The sequence below is a fragment of the Phaenicophaeus curvirostris genome, chromosome 3, assembly GCF_032191515.1.
Source record: "Phaenicophaeus curvirostris isolate KB17595 chromosome 3, BPBGC_Pcur_1.0, whole genome shotgun sequence".
In the NCBI taxonomy this organism is placed as follows: domain Eukaryota; kingdom Metazoa; phylum Chordata; class Aves; order Cuculiformes; family Cuculidae; genus Phaenicophaeus; species Phaenicophaeus curvirostris.
The window spans coordinates 96,828,315-96,851,542 of record NC_091394.1 but is presented as its reverse complement, the minus strand read 5'-3'; the positions used below and the strand labels follow the sequence as shown (position 1 = coordinate 96,851,542).

The 23,228-nt window shown below is 46.9% G+C and overlaps 1 protein-coding gene across 12 annotated transcripts in view; it reads right to left on the bottom strand.

The window, feature by feature from the left end:
* Positions 1-19,278, bottom strand: part of ADGRB1 (adhesion G protein-coupled receptor B1) — a 316,254-nt gene extending 296,976 nt beyond the window's left edge. For 3 of the 12 annotated variants that reach the window (XM_069854742.1, XM_069854741.1, XM_069854749.1), the window contains exon 1: positions 18,510-19,277. The gene's annotated coding sequence lies outside the window, so the exon portion shown is untranslated. Of the gene's footprint in view, positions 1-18,509 lie in introns of all 12 variants that reach the window. The other 9 variants (XM_069854752.1, XM_069854753.1, XM_069854751.1 and 6 more) reach the window with 6 other exon arrangements.
* Positions 19,279-23,228: the final 3,950 nt, after the last annotated feature.

Below are 23,228 nucleotides of genomic sequence, written 5' to 3'. Positions count from 1 at the left end.
TATTTCAAGGATAAGTATCTTCAAGGATCTCTAGCGCCTCATTCTCAAGAGTACAGGTGTTTTAGGGGTCCAGGGCAAATTCTAGAGAGCAACTTCATGCTGATAAGATATAGCATGATCTTAACAAGATAGGTAACTTTGAAACCACTAGATCCAAGCCCAGAAGCCCTACTCTACCCTTACTTAGCTATCTTAGAGTCCTTCTTCTGTGAGCCATAGATTCCTGGTAAACCTCCAAGGGTTTTTGAGCACCAGGATACTGAGGGCAGAAACCTCTTCTTCACACATTTATTTCCCTCCTGCCTTACTTTTCTCTTGATGCCAAGGTGAAGGTAGCCAGGAGAGATGAAAAAAAAAAACATCTCCTACCCCCTTTTAACACGGCAGGATACTCTACACGTCAACAAATCTGAATTTGCGGAAATAGTTGCTCTAAATAGAGTGACCCTTAATCTTTTCCTGTCCATATTATCCCATAATGCTTTTTACCCTCAATCACACCTTCACACACCTCCTGTAGTCATTATCGTCTCCAGCAGGAGTACCACATGCATATTTGCAGCAGAGGTGCAAGGCTCTTCAATCTTTCTCCACAGAGATGTGACTCTCAACAACTACTCCTTGTTTAAATCTCACCTTCAAGTCGAAAGTTCTTGTTGGTGCATTTCCATTGTCTAAATTTAGGTAAATTTAAGTTTAAGCTTCTAAAAATAAGACTCTCAATCTACACACACACAATGGACATAAAAGACATGTCCTTTCTGGCCAGGATGCTGACAAATGTGGTTACAGTGCAGGGAGACCTTCATTCCCTGTGAACTGCTCCTTTCAGTTTCTAAGATGCTGCTGTTAGACAGACAGAGCTCCTTGGAGACCGAAAGAAAAGATGCAGAGGCAAATGTTTCACTCCCCATGGAGATTCCAGTCTGTCCTTGTTACTGTTTGGTAATCTTCTGGTCATTTCGGACATACCTCTGGCCTTAGATTCTGACACCTCTGTGGCAGCTCTTGTAATGCCTGGTATTCTTCTGTGAAATCAGAATTCCTTGAGTTATGCAATTGAAAAAAAAAAAAACCCAAAACCCGGATAACATTAAAAAATAAATACAGGCAGCAATAAAAAAATCCCAGCTGTCATTGCTGAAATAAGATAGAGAGGCCGAGCAGAGTTCAAATTCAGGATAAAAATACCCAAGATTTTTAAGCAATTCATGATTTGAAGGGATCCAGTTTCACAATTTTTTTTTTTTCGTTTTTGTCATTTTTCGTAACTAGGTGAGCAAAAATGAACAGCACAGAATCTTCTCATTCAGGCCCATGCATTACTCAAACAAGATTATGCGATTCATGGAATCACAGCATCATGTAGTTGGAAAAGATCTTTGAAATGATTGAATCCACCTGTGCACTACTACAACATATCCCTGGGCACCTCATCTCCCTGTCTTTTAAATACCTCCAGTGACGGTGACTCAACCACTTCCCTGGGCAGCCTCTGCCAGTGCCCAAGAACCCTTTGGGTGAAGTAATTTTTTCTAACATCTAATCTAAACCTCCCCTGGTGCAACTTAAGGCCATTTCCTCTTGTCCTACCATGTTACTTGGGAGAAGAGACCAACAAACAGCTCACTACAACCTCCTTTCAGGTAGTTGTAGAGCACAATAAGGTCTCCCCTCAACCTCCTCTTCTCCAGACTAAATAACCCCAGTTTCTCCAGCTGCTCCAGATCCCTCATCAGCTTCATTGCCCTTCTCTGGATGTGCTCCACTGCCTCAATGTCCTTGTAGTGAGGGTCTGAACTCAGCCTGAATAGCGCTTTTGAAGAAGAATGCCTCCAGTCTACAAGAAGGACAGCAGCCATTGCCACACTGTGACCCTCTTCAAGGAATATGCAGTCCCTCCTCAGCCCTGCCTGGCACCATGCTTGTTGCTCATCACTGCCTGCTATTTTGGTCCAAGTGTCCCTTAACACCTTGTTCACGCTGCTATTTTAGACTGGGTGTCCTGTACTCCTGTACTCTCTTGTTCTCACCGTATTAAAGTGAAAAAAATAACAAACAAAAAACACAATCAAAAAACTCCAACAATAAAACCCCCTTAATTAATATAAATGGAGGCTGAAAATATGGATATTTCACTGAAGTCCTGAACAAATGGCATCTTCTCTGGAGATTACCGAAGTGGACAGAGGCGCGTGCATTTTATTTATAGCTCTAGTTTTACTGCAGTCACTCAGTCAAGCATGGCCAAGACTATAGGCAAATGCAGTTCGCTTCTCCCCTCCTCGGTTTTAAAGGGCAACTAACAGCTTGTCTAGAGTGTTTGCTTCGAATTTTATGAGCACAAATTAATCACAAAGACAGAAAGCAGTTGCTTGAGAAACACAGCTGCAAGAGAGGGAGGAAGATTCTCCCCTTCACTGCCCTCCTGGTGGCTGGACTGATACAGAGATGCTCCAAGAAGTAGTCAGGCTCCCTACTCCGTTCAGAGCCCTACCTCTATCACCCCTACTTGTATAACATGTTCCATTCATCATGACTTGGAAGCCTCTAAATCAAGGTAGGGTGTCTCTAACAAATTTACTTGATTCTTACCACAAGTCACAGGATCCATGCAATCATGAGATGAACCCACCACCCTGACCACAGCAGCTCCAACACAACATTATAATTCCTTCGTGCCCCACATATTCCACCTTTCCTTGTCCCCCACTCTTTGATGTACATTGTTCTGCAAATAAGAACATTGTTCAATCAAATAAGGCCAAGGTGTGGCTACAGCATCAGCTGTAGGGATGCTGTAAGTTATGACCAGATGATAAATCTGGTCTACTTCACCTTGCTGCTACCCTATTCCCTCTCTTCCCTGCAATGGTCTCTTTCCAACCCTCATTCTCACCGCTGTTAAAGCTCTTAGAAATTTTTAAAAGCTTTCCTGGAAGAAATAAATTAATGATTCTTCTCCTTGACCTCCTCTGGACTTTATTTCTCTTGCTTGAAATTTGCTATTCAATTTAGAGGCTGTGTCTAAGCCCAATTACTATGGAAGGACCCTCACAAAGTAACCTGTTGACACATTGCAATCACTTTGACCTGTACTTTCCCCTGAAGAATGTGTCCCTGTCCTCATACCTTGTATTGCAGTAGGTTGATAGAAATCAGATTCATTCCCAGTTACCCAGGAATAGATCTGGGCCAGCCTCATCCCCTATAAAATTGCATTTTGCCACCACAGATGTCATCCCTGACACTTAGATCTACCTCAGTCTATCTGTTGGCTTGAAGCAAACAGGAGGGTAATCAGAATCCTCCTGACACAGCAAATCTAGGGAGTAGAAAAGGGGAATCAATTTTTATAATAAGAGTTTGGCACTACATAATAGATATAACTCTAAATGCAAGCCATAAAGTTGGAGAGGCTTATAAATTAAATCCATTCTGTCCCTTTTAACTAAAAAGTGACCTTACTATAGAATTAAATGTGTTTTTTATCCAGTGATCTATGGAGCTGTAAAATTGTTGCAGTGCAGTGTTATAATACAGAGAGGAGCCCCCGGAAAGGCATCTCCACACAGCTCAGCCCACATGCTGCTGCTTGGTTTCCAATTAACATGGGGCCACAGTGCAGCTGAGGATTCCACCTCTTTCCATACCAGAAGAGGGTGACCATACCCCTGCTGGGAAGAGTTCCTGGCCAAACTGTGGCAAGGCTTGGGATGGGAGAGTGTTGCCTGAGTAGGGCTGAAAACACATTGGGTTGTGTCCTAAATATCAAATTGTACAAATGCAAGGTAGATTTTGGGTCTGTGTCTTATCCTTCTTTAGTTTACTGGGCCCTACAGGAGGAGAGGATTAGAAAGTACCCTGGTGTTTTGCAAAATGCCATTGTGGTAGAGAAAAGCAGAGTGGATGGTCCCCCATTGTTCATGCAGTGAGTCCATCCCCCTGCTCCAATAATCATACAGGAGAGTCTGAGATACAAAAGACTTGACATTGGAATCCAGCCCAAAGGACGCAATTTAGGATGTTCCTGAATGCTTCTGAATGACCAGAAATTATCAAGCTTTGTCTCACAAGAAAATATGGTTTCAAAGACTCTGCTGGGTTACAGGTTGGCATCCATGCAGATAGGCTCTCAGAGCCTGCAGGAGACTCAATGCTCCAAGGAACATAATCAACACAGGACTGAATGCTCTTTGACTTCCAATCTGTACAGCAGTGAAGAAAATAACTTTCCCCATGCCATGGATGAAACAGATGCGCAGGGTACTCAGTGGTGTGTTTCCTCATCACTACTGAGAAGTGGTGCAAAGGAGGAGCCAAGATCCTCCCCAGCTATCGGAAGCCACTGAAGCTTGGACAAAAACATGCTGCAAATCTGTCTGACTCCTCTAAGTGTGCAGTGGATTGGTGTTACTCTGTAAGCCACAAGCCTCCATCAAAAAGCAAGAGTGGATGCAGGGGTGCAGCCCAGACAGGCCAACATTTTGTTGGAAGATCATCTGAGATGCCACACTCCACTGCACAACACATTGACCTTAACTAGTTATGGGCCAAGCTACCAAATGCAAATTCACACCACTAGCTAGGTTACTCTTTGGCACATCCCAGGCTATGGACGAAGTGTTGTCCTGATGTATGGTCTGAGTACCACCTCCCTGTAAGCCTGGAGAGTGATGTAAATGGCTCCCTTCTCATTTTGGTCTTTCTTTTTCTCCGAATACCTATTATTTATTATTATTTGGCTTCGTAGAGACATTTTTGTCTGCAATTATGCTGTTGAACCACACAAGGACATAGCCTGGGCTCAAGAACTGTCTGACAGCTGTCCATACTATGTAATTGTTACCACGGTAATGCCAGGTATTATCCAAGGGACATCATCAGCCAGGAACTACTACTACTAAACCTTGTGATCAAGAGCGAGACACAGGAGGGGAGAACAGGGAACTTAGTGCTGTGGCAAGAAGCTGCACTTTGCAATTTAGTCAATGAACAAATCCTGGCTTGTATTGTTGATTAACATTTGATCTGATATTTCATTGATTGAAGACCTGCAGGGATTCAGACTCCTGCACATGCTAGGGATGCTGGCACAGCAAAGTAATTGCAAGGATTAAGAAGATAAAGAAATTCTGATGGTGCCCAGGTGAAACCCACCTCCACTCCTAAAATAAGAAGTAAAAAGATCTTGAAAATATCAATTTTACAGAGACAACAATGATCAGCCTCAGTCAGAGCCTCTACTACCCACTGTGGTGCTAACAAGAGCATCATATTTGCCCAGCCTTCCCATCACATTTATCAAGGGTTCCTTGCTTTTCCCTCACCTTGAATACTTAACAATATTAGAGCTTTTCTTTTTCAAGGGGAAGAATAGTTAATATTTTACTAAGCCTCAACCACTTTTGGAATCTGTGCTATGGATAGGATGAAATAAAGGGAAACAACCACTAATCAGCAGCTGGTGCACTGGGCTGGTCAGGGTTAATATCCTCCACCTGCCAGTTCTACCTGCCTATCACACCAGTGCAAAAGTGCCAGGCTTTGCACTGTTACTATTTCAACTTTATTTATGTCTAATGATTGGCAAGACGCAAATGCTGCAGCCTCCTAGGACCTACAGTCAATCAAGTCAAGCACATCTGGAAAACAAGACTCACCAGCAAGAGCCTTTGTGTCCAAAGAAAGAAAAAAAAAAGAAAAAAACCCAAACAATTAAAAGCTTTGAAACTGCAGTTGATTTTCACAAAGAAAATTCAGACTAGAGATCTCCCACAGTTCCCTGTTTCTGTCACAGCAATACCAGGAGGCACCAACTAAGAGTCAGACCCCACTGCAGCACAAAAGATCAACTTCTCTAGCCTCATGAACCGACATCTCACATTTTCCTGAGTACACAGGAAAGGGTGAAAAGAAATTCAAAGTCAAGAGATGGCAACAGTTCTCCAGGAGCTTAACTGAGGGATAGGGCTGAGCTGGATAGGGCTGAAGAAGATCCAAAGATCACCTGATGTTGACCTCTTCCCTGCCAATGGTTCACTTTCCACCTAATTCAATCCATACACCAACCGGCTGCCTTTGTGCTTACATTGGCCATGCTCATATTCAGTGCTGTAGAACTCATGGTCAAGTGATACGAGTCTAAAAGAGCTCATCAAGAAGAGCTGAGAGACAGAAGACAGTACCGGCCAATAATTGGAGAAGGAATAAAGCACAGTGACAATGATTCACAGTGTTGATGACCCAGGAAACAGCCAGGCTAGCTGTCACAAGAACAGAGCAACAAAGGGTGTAGGCAGAGCCCTAGCTGCAAGTATTTGATGAGGGCTTGGCAGCTGGACAGAACAAATGTCTCTCTGGAAGGAAATGGGAAACCTGGTTACCCGGGATATGGAGAAGGCCAAGGTATTCAATCAATTTTTTGCCTCAGTCTTCACCAACAAGTGCTCTAGCTACACCACCCAAGTCACAGAAGGCAAAGGCAGGGGCTGGGACAATGAAGAACCATCCACTGTAGGAGAGAATCAAGTCTGAGATCATCTAAAGAACTTGAAGGCATCCAAGTGCATGGAACCTGATGAGATGTATCCATGGGTCCCAAAGCAACTGCTGGATGAAGTTGCCAACCCACTGTCCATCACATTTGAGAATTCATGTTAGTTTGGTGAAGTTTCCATTTACTGGAAAAGGGGAATCATAACCCCATATTTATAACTGGATAAAAGGAAAACCTGGGAAGCTACAGGCGAGTCTCACCTCTGTGCCTGCCGAGATCATGAAGCAGATCCTCCTGGAAACTATCTTAAGGCACATGAAAAATAAGGAGGTAACTGGTGACAGCCGGCATGGCTTCACTAATAGCAAAATATGCCTGGCAGATCTGATGGCTCTCTGTGATGGGGTTATGTGATTGTTGAATAAGGGAAGAGCAACTGATGTATTCTACCTGGACTTGTGCAAAGCCTTTTGCACTGTCCTGCATAATATTTTTGTCTCTCAATTGGAGAGACATGGATTTGACAGGCGGAGCACTCAGTGCGTAAGACACCAGCTGCATGTCGTACTCAAAGAGTTGTGGTCAGCATCCAAAGGGAGAGACCAGGAATGAGTGACATTCTTCAGGGGTCAGTATTGGGACCACTGTTAACATCTTTGTTGGATATGGACAGTGGGATTGAGTGCACCTTCAGCAAATTTGCCAAAGATACCAAGCTGTGACACACTAGTGGGATGCCATCCAGAGGGACTTTGGCTGCCTTGAGGGGCTGGCTTGTCCAAACCTCATGAAGTTCAAAAAGACCAAGTGTAAGGTCATGCACATGGGTCAGGGCAATCCCCTGACTGTCTAAGGAGTTGTAGCTATCAGACCGACACTTGCATAAAAGGATGTCTGAGTGGCAGAATAGGCCACTGACTGGAAACTATGGCTGAGCAGCATCATTAATTCTCCACCCCATTTCTGGCATGTGCATTAGGGTGATTGATTTCTTCTCCCCCCTCCACGCTCCTCCTCAGCTACAAATAACTTCCACAGGGAGATTATGCTGTCTGCTCTGTAATCAACAGCAACTTCAAACGGGCTTAGCTCTAAAAGAAAACCTCAGAGGGACAGCATTAAGTGGGAAACAAACACAGCATTTGGGTTGTAATTTGAGGTGGGAGGCTGGGGTTTTAATAATCACATCACTATGGCATGCTGTGCACTTTGTGCTTCATAACTGCATTTATGAGTACAGGAAGTTACAGGCAAACTTTCCAGTCCATGTCAACGCAGGCATGCCTGGTGTGGAGCATCCGAAATACTTGGTTGTGCATGGTAGTTGTATTTAGCACTAGCTTCCCTATCACTCCTCAGCACTGTCACCTGCACACAAGCAAAGTCTGGTGACCCAGCTCCAGAGCTGGGAAGAGTCATGTCCTATTTAGATCCAACTACCCTTTTGGGGAGGGAAAGGAGGTGAGAAAAATCGCTGCTTTGTCCTACATTCCCCTCACCACACAAAACTGAAACCATTGTGGGAAGCTTCTCTGTAAGAACATTCAAGACCTATTCAAGACAGGAAAGAGAAAGGTGTTTCAGTTTCTTTAACCTTTTAAGTCAAGCACCAACCCACGAAATTTCCCTTGCGCATGCTGGGAGCTGCTAGGAATCAAAACCAGCTTTACTAGCCATCTTCTTCATCACCAGCACTACATCCCACATCATACCTGACGCAGTTAGTACAAAGGTGCTGTCCTCTCGGGCACTCTAGGTTGATCTTAGAGGTGCTTTTGTGAAGATCTGTTCTATTAATCAGAAGTCAAAAACCAGTCCAAGGAAGAGAAGGACTTACCAGCCACCAGCCCCACTGAATCAGGAAGAAGGAGTTATTGTGGTAGAGGATCCCCTGTTTCTACACCCCAGACATGTCTCCTCAGTTCCAGAGCAAGCCTCAATGTTCAGCTTTTCCCAGGATAACAGAGAAGGCTATTCACAACAAGGCAATCACTTGTTTCAGTGAGGAGAGTAAAGCAAGCTAAGTATCACATGTTAGAGCAACGTGTGTTCCCATTTCTGATCCAAGACGATGTAGCATTGCCACTGGCCAGGACCCAGCCAAAAAAAATCAGTATAAGGCTCTAGAGAGAAGAAGGGGTATGAGTTAACCAAGAAGGTCCTTACCTAGAGAAGTGGGGTAATGTCAACAAGGCATCAATCCAGTGCAGGGCAAGGACAGTCTCTGCTTCTCAAGGAGCAGTAAGGCTGTCTCACACAGTAGCACAAGGTTTTGCTCTCCCTTAAGATACCTCAGCACCCTTAGATTTCAACCCACAGACCTCAGTCCCCATCAGATTTCCTCCCTTCTGTGATATCAAGCCCAACATGTTCTGTGATACAGTCTTACTCTGGAGTTTGTCCTGCAATGCAGTCTCAAGTGCTTTTCCCAGGATACCTTTAAATATCCTGCAGGGATTCTGCTCATCATATAGAGGACAAAGAGCAGCTCCTGAGCACATCTATGTCCAGTGGGGGCATCAACATCAAAGCCTGCAGCATTTGTGTCCCATCTTCACAGAATCACAGATGCTTGAGGATGGAAGAGAACTCTGGAAATCACCTCCTCCAGCCAATGCTATCATCTTCCTTGGTCTTTGTAGAGGGTCAGGCTCTGGACTGAGATTACTCATCTGGGGGCTTGCTTCTGAAACCTCCCCTTCCAGTAGAATTTCCATGCCTGTAGGTACTGCTCACATACAATTAGTCATCCATTCCTTGAGGGATGCCTTGGGTGGACCTACAGGTATGAAAACTCTCACAGCAGAGGACACGTACCTGTATTTCCATACATCTTACTAAACTAAATCCCACAGCTGACTGGCATTTTGCTGGGATCTCTCCTGGCTTCCCCCTTGCCCTCTCAGTCTTGCTGCATTTCTGACTGTCACCATCTCTCCTGCTGCTAGCAGAATTGTCTCCATCTGGAGAATCTGGAAGTCCCCCCAGCATTGCTATCCCTATTAACATATCTAAAAAGCCCAAGTTGGCAGGAGCCAGCAAGTCATACAGGACAGACTCTATTTTACATTGTTCATGTTGGGATTTTAAGCATTCAGATTATGCAGCAAATGTGCATTCACTATTAACTTATTCATTCACTTGCCCTCATGGCTGACCTGCAAGTGCTAAGATGGGTGATTGGAAGAGCATTACTGTGTCTCATCTGCTGCCTCTAATGGGATGTGGGCAGCTCAGAGAGCAGGCTTGTTTTCCCATAAGCACCGGTGTGTTTGTCTGCTCACATGCTCTATGGACAAATTCCACATGGTCCTTATTGTAACGTCTTACACTTCTTTTCCGGCTGGCTTCACCCACCAGAGCAGAGCAGGCACTAAATGTCCTTTGTCACGTACTCTTTCTAAAACTAAACCCATCCCTAGCTCCATCAGATTTTCCCTAGAAAGATGCTGTGCCTCAGGGAATACTTGCAAGGCGGGCAGCATGTCAGACCATCGACTAACCATATCACTGCCAAGCTCCATCCAAAGAGTAAGTGCCAAGACCGTTCAGCCCTGCTTACAGCAGAAAGGTTCACTGCCATTTACACATTTAGTATCACCGACAACCTAACAGACAGCAGCTATACAGGCTGCTAGGTTACAGAGATTTTTCTCCTCTCCTCCCATCCCTGATTTCTGCCACAAAAATCACAGTCTCTGCTGTAATTTTACCTTCAGAGTTATCCTTGGGGCACATACAAGAACCGAATTCTCCTGCCATTGCCTGCACCTGGCAATCTCACCCTAAGCTTCAAAAAGCAAGGTGCTCACCTTGCCCCTTTCTTTGTATGCACAAAGGTGAAGAGCTTTTTGTCAGCAATTAACCCTTGCTTCAGCTCAATAGGGGCGATCAGATTGTAGAACAACATCTGAGAAGTGGAGATAAGCAGGCCAAACTCTTCAGTACTTAAGGATTCAGTGCAGCCATTCAAAATCAGATTTCCCTTTTCAAGCAGTTCTTTCCAAATTCCAGATGCTTAATTCAGGTGACAGAGAAAAATCCTTTTTTTTTTTTTTTTTCCATCTTGGGTATGACAACAGCGTGTATCTTAAGCATAGTCAGAACAAAAAATCATACCCAGAAAACGCGTAAGTGTGTGTGTATTCCTAGGCAAGTGCATTAATGCATGGCTTTGGCAGAGCCACCCAGAGCACAAACATGCAAAGGCTTTAGTAGCATGGATCAAGAAAGGGGAAAATGCTCTCAAAGCAGGAGCCAAGTCCAGAAATAGATTGCAAGAGGATCAATTTCTGCTGCATACTGATTTATTCAAACCTTCTACAGTGGCAAAGCCCTCTATAACAAAATATCTGATTACAGGACTATGACCATAAATTCCACACACCCTCAAGCAATGGCCAATGAATAACTGGCTTGTTAAGGGAACGAGTCTGCACAATGAATAAATCTACCAACAGGGCTTTCAATACAAAAGACCCTATCGGGACAAATTTCCTTCTGAAGGTGTATTGACTTTCATTTGCAGGAACCAGCAGATATTTGTTTTGAGAAGATAGCAATTGTTAGATTGCTGCTAAACAACATATCATATAAACCAGACTCCTACCTTAGGCTTCACTTGCTTGCATATCAAAGTGGGCTGGACTATACAAAGGACCATTATGCAGAATGAAGTATTATACATGGTCTCCTGAAAAACCATGACTTTAATCCACAGGAAACCCAAGGAGGGTATTGGAGACTTACAAACTTCCAGATCTCTCAGTTGTAGAAAGACTTCAAGAAAATAAGGGCAAGAAAACATGACTGAGGAGGAAAGGTTAAAGGTGGACATTCTTCCACTGTCAAAACACAAGAAGAATAATTCATGCCTCGTGCTTCAGTGGTGTCCATCATCTCATAATGGTTTAGTGGCAGATAGGAATGGTTGGACTTGATGATCCAAGAGGTCTTTTCCAACCTGATGATTCTATGATTCTATGATAATCCCAGAAGTGTTTGACCAAGTCCATTTGATCAGCTGGCACAGAGCCCCTTTGGGAAGGAGGAAGCCAGACATCCCCATTTTACAGATGAAAACACCAAAGTGAAGAAAGACCAATGTCTACATTAACAGTGACCTGAACCCCTGGCCTGAGACATGTGGTTTGGCAGTAGGTGAGATCAGTCCTACATCATCCTTGGACCTCAGTGTGGATTGCACTACAGCACCTTTTAAAATTAGTCATGTTCTTTTGTGTTGGGTAGACCAAGGTTTCGATGGCTTGTGAAGCTTAAAGTATCATCTGAGAGGTACAACAGCACAGAGAGGACAGGAATTAAGTGTTTCAGCTTTGGATCTGTTCTAGTGTGGAAATCATGATGATCCCTATCCTGAAAGTATTTAGAGAGAGAGCTGTGGTAACTTGCAATGAAAATGGAACAGATAGGTCTGCCAGGAATGGAATAGTCTTGGTATCTCACAAAAGGAACAAAGAATAGAGCCATTTTGAAAAGAGCAAGGAATTTGTTATGGGCCAACTGATCTCAAAAACTGAGGAAACACCTCCCATCTAGCAAAGCCAGCTTGATAACAGGAAGGAGACAAAGGTGAGCATGCAGGTGAGAGTGCTGAAATCACAGGATGAGGTGTCACAAGGCCTGCCTCTGACTGACTAAAACTAGATGTTCAGAAAAAGAACTCAGCAGTAATATATATATTGGTGCATGCCTATAGTATGCACAAAATGGTGTCCTGAAAATATGCAGGATTCCTCGGTCCATCTCTCAGGCCAAATCAAGTCAGTAAGCAGCAGTTCTACCTGGAGTAAACCACCTGATTAAAGATATGATGCTCACTGGAAGGAGGATTTTTCACGCTGTATATATTTCACACATGCACTTCAGACTAGCATAGAGTGCACCTTATAATATCAGAGTCATCTGCTTCAATTTTTACCCCAGAATATTCAAAACTCATAGAAACTCTAGGTTTCTTTACAAGGTTTCTGTCCATTCTTCCTCCAGATGCCATTTACTGTCTCTGATCCCTGTTGTCCCAGGGATGAGACATGCCACCAAACACATCAGAGCTCACAGTTTCAACAGCTCATTTATCATCAGCTGGTCACTTCGTGATTAATGTTTTATAAAAGGCTATTTCAGAAAAAAATGCAAAGAGAGTAGGAGAAGGAAAATAGAAAACCATCCCTAGTTTAATTTTGATAACATTGGCAGGGGGTAATTCACTCTAGCAAATTAAAATCAGCAAATCTTCTCTCATTTTCTCTGACAGAGGTAACCAATTTAAATTTTCATAAAGGGGGCAGTGATGTGTGTCTCTGTGAGACAGAGTCACCAATCTAGCAATCCTATGATTTAAAATATTATCTTTCTTTTCTTTTTTTCTTTTTTTTTCTTTCCCTGAATGCTTCTTGGAGCAACATGACAGATTATCTCAGCATAATCAGACTAATACAAAACCCTTGCTCCAAGAGTCACCGCAAGGAATTTCTGAGCCCAAGATGTGACAATGAATGGACATTTTGAAGGGACTAAATTTACTACTCACTTTCCTTTTTTTTTTTTAACGCGTACTGATCTGTTTTGTAACAATATTAAAGAGCCAACCACCACATGGAGTGCAGGTGAGACAAAGGGATGTACGCTCCCCACATTGACTGACCTGCCAGATTGCCAGAGTGAAGTTCGGATGGCAGCTGGTCTTTTCTTGTGTTGGAACATAATGGAATGTCAGGAAGATGTGTCAGGGGAGGATATTAGGAAAAATTTCTTCATCCAGAGGGTTGTGGAGCTCCCCAGCAGCCATGGCACCAAGCCTGACAATATTCAGGAAGCATTTGGACAATGCCCTCAGACACATGGTGTGAATGTTAGGATTCATAGGGACAAGTCTTATTCAGGGACAGGAGTCGGACTTGATCCTTGTGAGTCTCTTCCAACTCAGGACATTGTATGTTTCTATGATTCTATGAACAAAATACCACCAGAATTGGTTTGGGGTAGTGTGGTACTGTGGGAGAACTGCCTTTTGGGCAGTAGGAGCATTAAGAAGGGTTATGAAACAGATGGGACCTCCAGTACTGGGATGCTGGAGGATGATAAAGACAAAGATGACATCTGTGGTGGCCCTAACCTGAACTGTTGCCACGGTTCCCTGTCATAAGGATTTGGGACTTAGAGGGCTGGTCTCCTGTGGATTTTGGGACCTGAGGGGGTGTACATGAATCTGAAGAAAAAGCATGCATCTCAAGTCAAAGGGGCTTCTGCTTCTCCAGTGCAGATGAGACGCTGAAATGCTGTTTTCCTTGGCAGAGATGTGGTTCAAAGCAACTGAGATGCGGTTCAAAGCAACAGAGATGCAAAGAAGGAGATCCCTATCCTCACCTTGGCTGAGAGAACTCTGCCCTAGCCCCTTTATTCTCATGCTCCAGAGCCCCAAATGCCCATCACGCCCAAATATATGGATGGGCATCAACCCTGATCAGCAAGTTACCTATGCCTTAGTACAGCTCCATCCAAACACAAACATCCCTTTCCTGCCCTCTTTCATCCCAGCACCTTCTGAAAACCCCAAGCAATTGCAGAGTCCAGGGAATTTGAGAAAGGAGCCACAAGAACAACATGGGAGAATCCTGTGCACAGTGAGTGCTGGGATGTGCCAGGGACCTTCGCGCTTTGCTGGCAGCCACATCGAGCCATTCTGATATGTGCTGCGACACTGAGAAACACATACTTCTGCAAACCTCCAGGCCAGGTGCCAGCTCCCTTTTCCTTTGAAGGCTCGACTGGGGATGTGCATTTTCTCCAAGGGGAGGAAGCAAGCTAGTTACAGAGACAGCCTGTCATCCATCTTGAAGAAAATACTCCTCTCTCTTTACATCTCTCCTAGAAAGGTGGTGATCAGTATGCTGCTAGCCCAGGATCAGGCCCAGAGAAAAGCTTTGACTCATTTGTTTACCAGTGCATGTTTCCTGGAGCTAATTAATGAGCCAAGCTGATATGCTGCAACAGGTATCGATGACAAGGGTTTTCCTGCATACTACACTTGAGCTACAGGAAAAAGTGAATTTGGATCTATGATAAGACTGTTTCCTCCATCTCCCTCCCCCAAAAAGGGGGAAAAGAAAAGCCATCTGCAGCCACACAGACACCATGGGTCGCCCCTCCATCATCTCACCCCCAACCCCAGGAGAAATGAAGGGGGTGATCCTTGCTGGACAATACATTGGGCTGACTCCCAGGAGCAGAGCACTTAGAAATCCCATTCTCCACTTTCAGGGAGCTTGTAAGCAGCCCCCAAGCAAACCCTTGGGTCTGGGGGATCATAGAATCATAGGATCACTAGTTTGGAAAAGACCTTTGAGGTCATCAAGCCTGATCATACATGTCCCCTACTAAATCATATCTCTAAGCACTTCATCTACCCATATTTTAAATACTTCCAGGCATGCTGACTCCACCACCTCCCTGGGCAGGCTGTTCCAGTGCTTGAGAACCCTTTTGGTGAAGAAATTTTTCCTAATGTCCGATCTGAACCTCCCCCGGTGCAACTTGAAGCCTTTCCCCCTCCTCCTGAGCATGGAGGCAACCAGAGCAGCACATTGCTGCTTGCCCTCCCAGCGAGAGGCCAAATAGCCTCTGCTTTCACAGGGATGCTGAAATCAGGGAGAAGCAGAGCGATAAAACATGCGGAGGAGTATGGTAAAAAAAAAACATGGGTGAGGGGACACAAAAAGCCCTTGGGAAGCTGATGCTCGCAGAGTGGCAAACAAGCCCCGTGGGGAGGCATGTTTTGGTGAGAGGCAGGTTTTATTACGATCTACAGTCCTGCAGGGAATTTTTTTTTTTTTTTTTTTTTTTTTTTGTGGAGAGAAGGAATGGAGGGGGGGGAAGTAAAGGGAGGGGGCAGCACTGCACGGGGCTGTGCGGAGCATCCTTGCGCTCCGGGGGCGGCGGGCGGCGATAGCCGGGCTGAGAGCGCCACCTCCCCGCCGCTCGCTGCAAGCCCTGGACGCCCCCTCCCTCCCACCCAGTTGCCGAAAGCCGGGGAGGTTGGTAAAGGGACCCTGACCCCAGTTTGAGATGCCCCCTCCACCCTCTCAGCCTCCACCGGCCGAGGATGCAGCGAGAAGGATGCTGGTGCCATAGGGATAAAAGGGGAGAGGGGTTGTTGCTGAGTTTGGGGGGCTGTGTGTGTGTGCGTATGTGTGTGTGTGTGTCTCCCAGACCACCTCTGAGTGCCTGTGGGGTAGAGGGTATTACAGCTCGCCTTGGGGTGACAGAGCAGTGGGATGGTGTGGTGCTCCTGCCACCACAAACCTGCCTTTGGATGCTCGTTTGGGTTGTGAATGGAGTATGACCTGCTACACATGCACTTCTTAGCCTAGATACAGGGTCTGGAATACCCCTGCCTCAGTTTCCCCCAAGTAAAAGGGGAAATGGGGTACAGACCTTTCATTAATGGAAAAACCACACCCCCACTTTGCAGCCAGTCCTTCTCTGAACATACCCACCTTAGCTGACCAATTATGGGGGCTTCCAAGCCTCCATCCCTGCACTCAAGGCTCTGCAACACCATCCCAGGTGCCATGAAAAGGAACAGGAGTTCTACTCCTTCCCTGTCTCTGCCTTGCTCCTTCCCTGCCTATGCCTTGGCCCTTTGCAGTTTCTGCCTGGTCTTTCCCGTTGCCCTCCACAGCAGAGAGGCTGCTGAACCCTGACCCCACTATAGGGTGTGGAGTGGAGCATGGGGATCCCCAAGCTTCACCCCCACCCCAGCATGCCTGCTGTCCCCATGCCACTCTCCTGCAGCTGAGACCCACCAGGCAGGATGTTCTGCCTGCTCATCCTCCTGCCTGGCCACTGGCCTCTGCCTGGCTCAGCCCCGTAGCCACCGTGTCCCCTGGCAGCGCAGCTTGGCTGAGAGCTGGTGCAATTCCTTATCACCCTCTGAGGGCAAAAACCAACTCCACTTTGCTCTGCGACCCCCCTCTTCTTCCTCAGTGAGGTCTTGGGCACAGTAATGACTGTGGGACCCAGGTTAATGAGTCATTAATTAATTAGGGACCCGCTTAATATGCAAGGGGAGTTGTTTGTTTCCTTTAGCAGCTCAGGCTTTGGATGAGATCCCAGCTCTGTGAAGCCTCCAGCCTCGTCTCCCAGCTGATAATAGATAATACAGATATTTCAGCACCAGCCAAAGCAGAGTCATCATCATTAATACACAGTCCTCCCTGCTCTGTGGCGGAGGTCGCCAGTCAGCTCTGAGGAGTGCCCGGACCTCATCCCTCCTGGCTTTCCTTAGGGTTTGCGTGGTCAGGTGAGAGCAAACCTATCGCTAATCAACAGGTAAAGGGGCTGAGGAGGTTCACTCTGCACCCGGACCACCCCTGGCACCCTCCCAGGCAGCACTGGCTTTCGAAGCACTGCAATTTTCACTCTTCCGCACAGGCAGGTTTTGGCATCTGTCAAAGTAGCTTCACTCTTCCTTCCCCCCCCCATCCCCCCCTCCTCTCTCAGCCATCAGCTGTCAGCTGGCCCTGGCGCTCACCAGACCCAGTGCTGGAGCTGGATTGAGCCTTGGAAAGCCCCAGCTCCAAAAGGATGGGGTGGCCAGGGATGGAGGGAAGGGGGTTCTTTCTGTCCTTCATCCTTTTGACCTTGCCTTAATGTACCTTTCCCCACCACCTCCTCTCTGGGAAACTGATTCACAGGGTTTTTTTCCCTTGGCCAGGGCAGGATCAGGGACACGAGTGTGAGTCACAGCCAGAGGTACCTTGCAGAGTTGATCTGCAAACCATGCCTTCAATTGCTGGGGATTGATACCTTCTCTCAGCAAGGACCAGAGTACAACCAGACTGAAAAGTCCCTTTGAAACCCCTGCCTGCACCCCTTCACCTCGTTTTTTCCTTCCAGCCTTGGCAGAGCCATGGCTGAACTACCTCTCTCTGAAAGTCTGAAGATGCATCAACAGCCACCCTCCATCAGCGAATGTCAGGCCATGAAAGGGAAGGGGGCGGTGGGGGAAGAGGGAGAGACAAATTTTGCGATTCATTCCCACACAGGGTGATTCAGAACAAGATGCTTTGTAATTACGCATAGCTGATGGAGACTTCTCTCTCTACCCCCTTAAAGAAAGGCTAAGCCATGCCTGTGTGCCAGCATCCCCCAGAAGCCCAGCTCCAGGAGCAGTATGTGTGCCTCTGTGCCATACTCTGATATCTACATAGGCTAAAGACTAATTTTCTCCTACAGTGAAGTGCTGTTAAACGGCATTGAGGGGGGAGGACGTTTGGAGCTCATTGCATCCCCAGTCACCATTGCCTCCAGCCCTGGGAAGGTGCCACCCGAGCAGCAGAGCAAGCAAGGCTCACGCTCTCCCTCCCTCCCCAAAAGTATCCAAGGAAAAGCAGGAAGGCAAGGAGCTGGGATGTGGGGCAGAGAGCTGCCTATCCCTCTGAGAGTTTGTTTGCCAACATTTCAGGCTGAGGAGCCCGGGACCCCAGGGCTGTCCATGAACGCACCGTGGCTTCCCAGCACTTTGCAGCTGAGCTCCGGCTGGCTCTGCAGTTCTCCCGCCACAATCCTCCGCTCCCCTTCCTTCGCCTGGCTGCCTTCTCCCCAGGAACAACCCAGTCCCCAGCTCCTTTCCCTAGGACACGAATGCATTTCACCCTCTGCATCCTACAAACATCGATATTTTCCACCACAGCTTGATGTTTGCTGACAGGACTTGCATGCAGGAAAGTTAAAACTTCCTATGACAGGGAGTGATTATGCTCTATTAGTCCAAATTGCAGAGTGAAGGGGGCAAAAACATCCTCCAGGAGCTGTTTCTATAGGCAGAAAAGAAAGGAGCAGGTGTCCATCTCTGCCCCTATGCTTGTCTCCCTTGGGGATGGAGAGAGACCCCCCTGCACTCAAGGCAAAGTGCAGCACAGAAAAGTCAGCTCCCCTCTTTCCCTCCCCTCCAAGGAAGAAGGAAGGGTGGCCAGGAGCCCCTTACCTTGCAGAGCTCCCCAGGTTTTATATCCTCCTTCTTCCCTTTGTCAAATTCCAAATGGAAACCAGCAACATATCCAGGGGTAACCAGCCCAACATTGGGCAGCGCGTGAAGTCCAAAAGGATGGCAGAGCTCTCTCTTCCTCTGCTTCCTCCACTCTTGCCTCTACATATATATATACATACACATATATATATATAAAAGGAAAAACAAACAAAAAAACCAAATCCTAAAAGAAATAGATGTGGGGAGGGAGAGGAAGGGAGAACCTTTGGTGTCTCTGCAGACAGGCAGGTGGAAGAGAAAAGCTGAAAATAATTAAGCCGTTCTTTGAGGAATCCTTAGGAGAGGGGAAAAACGCAGTTGAAAGCCAGTAAATCATTAGATCCAAGCAGACAATCAAGTCTTCTCCTTTAAAAAAAAAATATACAGCAGGATTCAGAGTAGCTTTCCCGGCAGCGAAGAGTGAGAATGATCTTCTTCAGAAAGATATGTTTGTTTAAAATCCACTCATCTGCTTTTCCTTCTTTCTCTCTCTTCTCCCCCCACTTTTTTTTTTTTTTTTTTTAATTCTGCTTCTGAATCTCTCTCTGTGAAACTAGATCCAGTCTTTGTAGCCAGGGGCTGCATTAAGGATTACATCAGGCTTTTATAAGCTTTCCAGATCACACATTAGAGTGAGAGAGAGAGAGAGAGAGAGAGAGGGAGGGAGGGAGGGATAGGAGGGAGGGATAAAATGCACACACACATACACACGCACACGCACGGATCGGAGCTTTGTAAAACAGGCAGCTATAGGCAAGGACCCTAACTACCACGGTATCCCACCGGGCATGCTCTGCTAGCCTATAGGAGAAGAGGATGGATGGATGGATGGATGATGGATGGATGGATGGATGGATGGAGCAGAGGATCGAGCGAGAGCCAGAGTGCGTTGGGAGCCAGGCAGCACAGCCTCCCTGGGACAGCTTAGTCCTAAGCGGGGAGCCAGGAGGTGAAGAGGGAGCTGGGAATGTGGTGGTCGGGATGGCAAGGGCTCTGCTCCCCCCTCTCTGCCAACAAAACCTGCAGGGGTTCAGCACGGGAGAGTTGCCTGTCGCCCGCAGAACGATGCGCAGCGACACGCTTGCTGCTCCCTGGATGCTGTGAGGGAGAAGGGGGATCTGGGGATCCTTCTCTGCCTACCCTGGAACTGACAACCTGGGGGATGGGGACAGGAGATGGGACAGGGTGGTGGGGAGCTGGGACAGAAGCTCCCCCTGTCCCTCAAAATCCTGGCAGGCACAGGGGGAACTGGAGCTCCCTGTGCACCCCATTTTGGCTGTGGCTTTGCAACAGGGCACCCAGTTTGTCCAGGCGGGAGGCAGCAACAGCCGTTAACCTTTATTTATTTATTTATTTATTTATTTATTTATTTATTTATTTATTTATTTATTAACATCTTTCCTAGCATTTTCCCTAATTCCTTGCTCCATCAACCCACGTTTGGGGGAGGCGGGGGGGGGGGAGTGGGGGTGGGGGTGGGGAGGAGGTATCACAGCAACAAAACTCCCCAGGGTGGCAGCAGGATTTGGGGGAAGGGAGAGTTTGGGCAGTTGAAGGAGGAGGACATGGACTGGGGTGAAAGGTACTTGCTGCATCCCAGCAGCTTTGGGGTAAAGGTGCTGCCTCTGGGTTTACAGCCCATGAAAAGTCCCCAGGTACTGAGGAGCCTTCTGAGCAGAGAGAGGGGTGTGGGAAGGGGATGAGGGGAGAGGGATAAGGCTGGAGAAGGGAGGGAGAGCATGGGGATTTCAGCATCCTGCCAGACTTCAAGACCTGCCCCTTGTCTTTAACCCTTTCTCCCCCACAAAGAGGAAACCCTTTCCGCTGACAAAACCATTTCTGTCCCTGCTCTGGGCTGCTGCCTCCCCATCAGTGGAGGGGCACAGACATGCCCCGAGGGGCAGAGGTAAGAATCTCAGCCTCCCTCACCTTCAGTCCATCTGCCTCAGGGAGGGTGAAGAGCACCCCATTCCTCCCCCGGGGGGCTCTCCAAGGCACCTCCATCTCCTTCCCTTGGCCTTTTTCCTCTTTATTCCCTTCCCTTCACCTCATCCAGCCCTTTTACTCCCAATTCCACACCTCTGAACCTCTTTCACCTGCCAGAAAAACTTCCGGGAGGGGGAAAGGGAGAAAACTGCTAATTTAGGGGAGCTGAACAGCAAACCCTGGCTGTGTCAGAGCACAACGAAGAAACCTCTCCTTATGCCTAGCCAGCACTGCAGTACTGCTGGCCAAATGCATCTGTGACATCTCCAGTTAAGCAGGGACTGGAGCAAAGGGGCAGCTGGGGCCTGAAATGCTTGTTTTCAGCCGACAGGCGGCTATGCTGGATTATCAGGCTGCATGCTCCGAATGAAAATCTCTCCCTTTCTCTCTCCAGCCTTTCAGGAGTTTGCTTGGCTGGTTTGTTTTCCTTTAAGAAGGTTTTCCTGCTCCTCCGAGTCCCCCAGGGAGCTCGTCTCCAGGAGAGCAGAAAGCTTCAGTGGGATACACAGAGTACTTGGAAGAGGACTCCATGCAAAGCAATGAGTCCTGCCCCTGTGAGCCCTATGGGGTGGTTCTGTCTTTGGGAGAGCTGGGGAAGCAGGAGGTCCCTTGCCTTCCCTGTCCTGCGATTTGGGAAGGAGCAAGGAGCAGTTAGCATCCTTCCTGTGTTGCAGGGCAAAGAAGCTCAGCACAAAGAAAATTATCAGAAAGTCCCATAGGTAAAATTAAACTTGTTTCAAACCTGCTGCAACAGGGCAGGATGGAGGTGTCACCTTTGTAAGAATGCGAAACTGGGCTTGATGTAATGAAAACTTTCACTGCAGTCCTAGGTAGAGAGGTCCCCAGACCCTCATTGAACAAGAGCTTAAACATGACCCACACCATAAAACTGAAGAATAGAGGTCTAATCTGCTTGTTTCTCACTGGATGCCCTCCAGGGAGAACTGGGAGTGAGCTGCAACGGGGAACAGAGCATGCAAGGGTTTGGGATGTGCAGTTGGCCGAGGTAACCAAATACAATAACTCACCTGGCTTCTTTGGTTTTGCAAATCTGTGAAGTGATGAAGTAGAAAGAGGTTTGCCGTAATGTACAGGGAACTATGAAACTCACTGCTGCAGGATATTCCTTAAGGCAAAGAAGTCCATTTGCAGAGTAAAAGATGCTCTCAGGACATCAGGTCTCTTGAAGTCTGAGTTTGGGAAGGCATATACCCTTCTTTCCATCCTGCCATATAATGAAACATGTAAACCCTGGGGAGAATGGCCTGGTCAAGCAGTTTGACCAGTCTTTAGGTCATTTTCCATCCTGGCCCACTCACATGGTGAAGTAGGGAAGCCTTTGTGTCCTTAAGAAAAAGGGAACCGTCATGCTGGAGAGGAGGGCTGAATGAAGAGCTATGTCATGGAAAGGGATAGAGAAGTTGCGTTAGTAGAGTTTTTCTCCTATCCTGTCTCCATAGAATCATAGAATCATACAATGGTTTGGGTTGGAAGGTACTTTAAAGATCATCTAGTTCCAACCCCACTGCCGTGGGCTGGGACACCTCCCACTGGATCAGGTTGCTCAAGGCCCCATCCAGCCTGGCCCTGAACACCTCCAGGGAGGGGGCAAAGACAATTGCCCTGGGGAACCTGTGCCAGTGCCTCACCACACTCATCATGAAGAATTTTTTCCCAATGTCCAACTCAAATACTCCACCCTCCAATTTGAATCCATTCCCCTTTGTCCTACCACTATAGACCCTTGTAAAAATCTCTCCCCATCTTCCTTGTAGCCCCCTTCAGATATGGGAAGGCTGCTATAAGGTCTCCTTCTCTTCTCCAGGCTGAAGACCCCCAACTCCCTCAGCCTGTCCTCATAGCAGAGGTTCTCTAGACCTCTGATCATGTTTGTGGTCCTCCTCTGGACTCATTCCAATAGTTCCATATCCTTCTTATGCTGGGGATTCCAGAATTGGATACCATGCTCCAGATATGGTCTTATAAGGCAGAATCCACTCCCTCAGCTTTTGATGCAGCCCAGGATCAGGTTGGCCTTCTGGGATGCAAGCACACATTGCTGGCTCATGTTGATCTTCTCATCAATGACAACCCCCAATTATCAAAAATAATTTCTTAACCCAAAGATGCTCCTGAAGTGAGTCATTGAGTCAATAGTATTGGAACATACTGAGACCTAAAGACACTTTTGTGGTTTTGGTTGTCTCCTCCGTTCCCTATATATGGATGTTGTTGGAACCACGCTGCTCAGCCCTGAGGCAGTACAGGGTTTGTTATAACACAGAAATCCCTGCAACAGGGATCCTAGCCCTGTTTTGCTTGAAATTAGGCCACTAAACCCAAGCTCACCCCAAACTGGCAACACTTTTCCCACCATGATGTGGTATGAAGGCTTCAGAGATTACTCAGGGGATACAGGAGTGTCATCAGGATCTTCCAGGTCAAGGCCAAAGAAAAGTGAATGAACTGAGATCAGCAAAAACAGAAGTCACACAACATGACAGCTTCTGGGATATAGCATCCCCAGACCACCATGCCCACCCATAACACTTCACAAGGAGCTTAATAACAAAAACTGGTTTTGCTGTGCAATAACACAACCAAGAAACAATGTTTTTTCTCCTCTCCACTAGACTCTTGTTGCCTGTGCCCAGGGTCTGTTTTCTGTCTGGGCTTTGCAGATGGCCAGGC